This window comes from Schistocerca serialis, chromosome 4 (genome assembly GCF_023864345.2).
Source record: "Schistocerca serialis cubense isolate TAMUIC-IGC-003099 chromosome 4, iqSchSeri2.2, whole genome shotgun sequence".
NCBI classification, from domain to species: domain Eukaryota; kingdom Metazoa; phylum Arthropoda; class Insecta; order Orthoptera; family Acrididae; genus Schistocerca; species Schistocerca serialis.
In genome coordinates, this window is record NC_064641.1 from 702,374,784 (window position 1) to 702,380,783 (window position 6,000).

The window sequence follows — 6,000 nt, forward strand, 5'->3', positions numbered from 1 at the left end:
CAGGTCATCAAGGATGATCTGCAAGCTGACATCTTTGCACTGACCACGTGAGACGTGAGACGTATCTGCACAGACTCCTGGCCGACTCACGAGTATCCACGGCAGTCTTGGTCGATCCATGGTGGTTGACCACGGCCAAGTCTTAACGACCCGATATCCTAGACCACAGTCGGCAGTCTCCTCCAGAGTGCATGATGGGCTGTCTTCGATGTTGTTGATGCGAGAGCCATACTAAGTCACCGCTGATAATCTGAGTGGGTAGTACCTTCTGCACCCCATCACCATCGCTGGCTCAGCATGTGACTGTGGCACTGACCTGCAACAGCAACGTCATGACTCGTTTACAAGGCGTCAGCACCCCTTTGTGGCATGTGCACTTACACCTGACTGCCAACTGCAGCTCTGAAGACACTTATACTCTGTACACGTAGCATGACTTCGGTTTGCACATGTATGAGACTCAGACTAAAGTGAATGTATTGCTAGCCTCCATGGGCCGATGATACCACATTGGCCCGTTAGCCATGTGGCGGAAGTACGGACATTAGACGAGATTTTAAGTTTTACTTCATCTGTTTTATACAACTGGTGTCTACTGGATCTTATAATAGATTCTACAGGGGTTTATCCGGCCTGGCTGATTCAGCAGTCACTATTTGTACATTTTGACAAGCTCCTTTTAGATGTACTCTGTTTTATTACGACAACCCACCAGTATGGTTTGACTGTTAACGTGGATAACTTCCCGAAAGCTATAATTCAGTGATTGTCCATCTACATTCCATAAACCTGGAAATGCGTCTATACCGACGTGAAGCCGGTAGTTGCGAATAAAACACTTTCATACACCTATGTGGCTTTGGAAACAAATTAAATTGTTATAATTTTCATGATAATTTGAATGGTTATTGATTGTTAAGTGCTATTATTAACAATGTCTCTGAATTGTGGTTGCCATCCCTCAAAAGTTGTTTGTTCTCACATTCTTGCAACAAACTTTATACATAATTCATATCTTTAGAAAACTTTTTCTCGCTGACGATCTCCACAAAATTATGAAAGGAAAAAAGTTTATCGCTTACTAAATTTTTGCTGTTCACGTAGTAAAACTGCAACATGCAGCATGACGTTTTAAATTTCTTCTTTACTAGTAACTGTATTCCTGACATTTTTCGAACGATATTCACATATATCACTCGACGCACCAGAAAAATTACTTCTTCGTCGGCACTTAGTTCAGGAAATACGTCATAGACACTAAGCTGCGTGAAAAATTACCGCATCGTGCAGGTCATTTAAATTTATTACTTCGTTGCTATTAACTTATTCGCAGTCACCAACTGCATCTGCGCTGAATTTACTTAAAAATATATCATTGTACGAAGCATAATTCAGGAGATATGACGTCAAATACTGAGATACGAGAGAAAACTCCTGCATTAAGCATGACATTTTAAATTATTACTTTTTTGCTACTAACTCTATTCGCAACATGGTTCGCAGACAGTATCCTCATATGTCATTGTACGGCACATGGTTCAGGAGTTATGACACCATAGACACTGATATGCGTGAGAAACTACACATTATGCAAGATGCTTTTATTTATCACATCTTTACTACTAACACTATTCACAACACATTTCCCAGACAATAGGCACATATACCACTGGATGTACATGCACAATGACATCATTGCAAAGCACGAAGTTCAGGAGATACGATGTCATGGACGATGAGCTGCGTGAAAATAAAACTTCTGTATGAAATTCGCTATACATAGAGGTGGAATATTTGTAAAACTACTCGTGAAATATGTTAAATATGTGTGACATATATTTGACATGTGCATATGCAGGCAAAGCCATGGGTAAAAAAGCTCATCCCAAACACGTGGAACGATTTCAGTCAAATTTGCTACACATATTAATTACAGCCTCCCCCCATGAACCATGGACCTTGCCGTTGGTGGGGAGGCTTGCGTGCCTCAGCGATACAGATAGCCGTACCGTAGGTACAACCACAACGGAGGAGTATCTGTTGAGAGGCCAGACAAACGTGTGGTTCCTGAAGAGGGGCAGCAGCCTTTTCAGTAGCTGCAGGGGCAACAGTCTGGATGATTGACTGATCTGGCCTTGTAACAATAACCAAAACGGCCTTGCTGTGCTGGTACTGCGAACGGCTGAAAGCAAGGGGCAACTACAGCCGTAATTTTTCCCGAGGGCATGCAGCTTTACTGTATGATTAAATGATGATGGTGTCCCCTTGGGTAAAATATTCCGGAGGTAAAATAGTCCCCCATTCGGATCTCCGGGCGGGGACTACTCAAGAGGATGTCGTTATCAGGAGAAAGAAAACTGGCGTTCTACGGATCGGAGCGTGGAATGTCAGATCCCTTAATCGGGCAGGTAGGTTAGAAAATTTAAAAAGGGAAATGGATAGGTTAAAGTTAGATATAGTGGGAATTAGTGAAGTTCGGTGGCAGGAGGAACAAGACTTCTGGTCAGGTGACTACAGAGTTATAAACACAAAATCAAATAGGGGTAATGCAGGAGTACGTTTAATAATGAATAGGAAAATAGGAATGCGGGTAAGCTACTACAAACAGCACAGCGAACGCATTGTTGTGGCCAAGATAGATACGAAGCCAACACCTACTACAGTAGTACAAGTTTATATGCCAACTAGCTCTGCAGATGACGAAGAAATTGAAGAAATGTATGATGAAATAAAAGAAATTATTCAGATAGTGAAGGGAGACGAAAATTTAATAGTCATGGGTGACTGGAATTCGAGTGTAGGAAAATGGAGAGAAGGAAACGTAGTAGGTGAATATGGATTGGGGCTAAGAAATGAAAGAGGAAGCCGCCTGGTAGAATTTTGCACAGAGCGCAACATAACCATAGCTAACACTTGGTTTAAGAATCATGAAAGAAGGCTGTATACATGGAAGAACCCTGGAGATACTAAAAGGTATCAGATAGATTATATAATGGTAAGACAGAGATTTAGGAACCAGGTTTTAAATTGTAAGACATTTCCAGGGGCAGATGTGGTCTCTGACCATAATCTATTGGTTATGACCTGTAGATTAAAACTGAAGAAATTGCAAAAAGGTGGGAATTTAAGGACATGGGACCTGGATAAACTGAAAGAACCAGAGGTTGTACAGAGTTTCAGGGAGAGCATAAGGGAACAATTGACAGGAATGGGGGAAAGAAATACAGTAGAAGAAGAATAGGTAGCTCTGAGGGATGAAGTAGTGAAGGCAGCAGAGGATCAAGTAGGTAAAAAGACGAGGGCTAGTAGAAATCCTTGGGTAACAGAAGAAATATTGAATTTAATTGATGAAAGGAGAAAATATAAAAATGCAGTAAATGAAGCAGGCAAAAAGGAATATAAACGTCTCAAAAATGAGATCGACAGGAAGTGCAAAATGGCTAAGCAGGGATGGCTAGAGGAGAAATGTAAGGATGTAGAGGCTTATCTCACTAGGGATAAGATAGATACTGCCTACAGGAAAATTAGAGAGACCTATGGAGATAAGAGAACCACTTGTATGAACATAAAGAGCTCAGATGGAAACCCAGTTCTAAGCAAAGAAGGGAAAGCAGAAAGGTGGAAGGAGTATATAGAGGGTCTATACAAGGGCGATGTACTTGAGGACAATATTATGGAAATGGGAGAGGATGTAGATGAAGATGAAATGGGAGATATGATACTGCGTGAAGAGTTTGACAGCACTGAAAGACCTGAGTCGGAACAAGGCCCCCGGATTAGACAACATTCCATTGGAACTACTGACGGCCTTGGGAGAACCAGTCCTGTCAAAACTCTTACCATCTGGTGAGCAAGATGTATGAAACAGGCGAAATACCCTCAGACTTCAAGAAGAATATAATAATTCCAATCCCAAAGAAAGCAGGTGTTGACAGATGTGAAAATTACCGAAAAATCAGTTTAATAAGCCACAGCTGCAAAATACTAACACGAATTCTTTACAGACGAATGGAAAAACTAGTAGAAGCCGACCTCGGGGAAGATCAGTGTGGATTCCGTAGAAACACTGGAACACGTGAGGCAATACTGACCTTACGACTTATCTTAGAAGAAAGATTAAGGAAAGGCAAACCTACGTTTCTAGCATTTGTAGACTTAGAGAAAGCTTTTGGCAATGTTAACTGGAATACTCTCTTTCAAATTCTAAAGGTGGCAGGGGTAAAATACAGGAAGCGAAAGGCTATTTACAATTTGTACAGAAACCAGATGGCAGTTATAAGAGTCGAGGGACATGAAAGCGAAGCAGTGGTTGGGAAGGGAGTAAGACAGGGTTGTAGCCTCTCCCCGATGTTATTCAATCTGTATATTGAGCAGGCAGTAAAGGAAACAAAAGAAAAATTTGGAGTAGGTATTAAAATCCATGGAGAAGAAATAAAAACTTTGAGGTTCGCCGATGACATTGTAATTCTGTCACAGACAGCAAAGGACTTGGAAGAGCAGTTGAATGGAATGGACAGTGTCTTGAATGCCTCAAATCTAATACAGCACCAAAAGTGACCTGAAGGTTGACCAAGAACTACAGTAAAACCCCACTTCACCCTAAGTCTGGTTCTATCAGCCTCTTGTCCTTACAAAGCTCGCCAAAGTACTTTTTAACTGTTTTTATTCTGTTATTAGAGAATGTACACACAACGCCCCACTTTGAAAGATTCATGGGTAGTCTGTCGAAAGCTTCTGTGATGCCAACTGTTTCTAACAGCGCTGATCGTAAGAGGTTGCAACGTCCATACTCTCAGACTGCATAACCTTAGATGCAATATTAATTTACACTGAATTAATAAATGGGTAACAGAGCTGTAAGATTCAGTTTTCTTTCAAAGTCCTTTTGCTACATTCTGTGCATTACATTTCTTACTTATAAGAATTATATTCGTCAGAGTCTTAAGAAAGCCAATCAGACTTTCTTTAAGTGCCTTGATGGCCTCGTACCTCCCAACCAAACAGGTAGTGTTTAGTGGATTTAGCATTACCTTGGAAATGCTCTCACAACAAGTTTTTCAATCCTGCTGCTGCAGCATGCTGTTGCCAAATAATTTGTAAATGTTCTCAACTTTTTCAAAAAACAGGGCTGTTTCTTCGTTAGCCGCTACAGTGTCTTTTAGGACAAAAATTTATATTGTGACTTGGACAATGAACGTAATAAATATGAGGCGCTAATTTCTTGACTCTTGTCTGTACATCTTTGAATACACCACTCATGATGGATGCACCGTCATAGCTTTGACAGTGATACTTGCGAACCTTGTATCTTTCTTTCTACAGAATCGTGTATTTGATGTTCAAGCCATAATACAGACTGTTTTTCAGCCTGAATAAACAGAGTAAATGAGTCACATGCATTTCCCTCTGAAAGTTTTCCAGAAGCACCCTTTATTATTTTAATGTAGCAAAGTACTTCAATTTAGAGATTAGTTTCAGTGATGTCTTGCATCGTACCTACAGAAAAAAACTGTGCGCTTTGAATGTTTCGAACTATTTCATGTGTGAATTCTCTTACCATCAAAGAAATAATTTCGTTCTGAGTTAGGGGCCTAAGTACTTCATAGAACCATGTGGTGTTTGTTGTAATACTTTCAGCATTGAAAAATAAATAGTTCAGCAACAATGGAGTGATGAGCGAATAACGAAACTCAAAGCTGAGGACAGTATAGAAATCGCTTTCCTGTTAGGCCACTACCCATCTGTGGAGAGACAATCTGTTCATATGGGGTCATTAAGATGTTCTGGAATAATAGCTTAGAAAATAAGATGATACAATCATAATTAAAAAGCAGGTTAACTCTAGTAAAACCCTCATCAGTTGACAATAATTGACTGAAATAGATTCATATTAGAAATGGATTACCATTTCCCTTAAGTGGTTGGGATGTACGAGTAATGACCATACACACATTTAGCCTCTTCTAATAATGAACTGTTATACCCAACAGCAACTGAAAA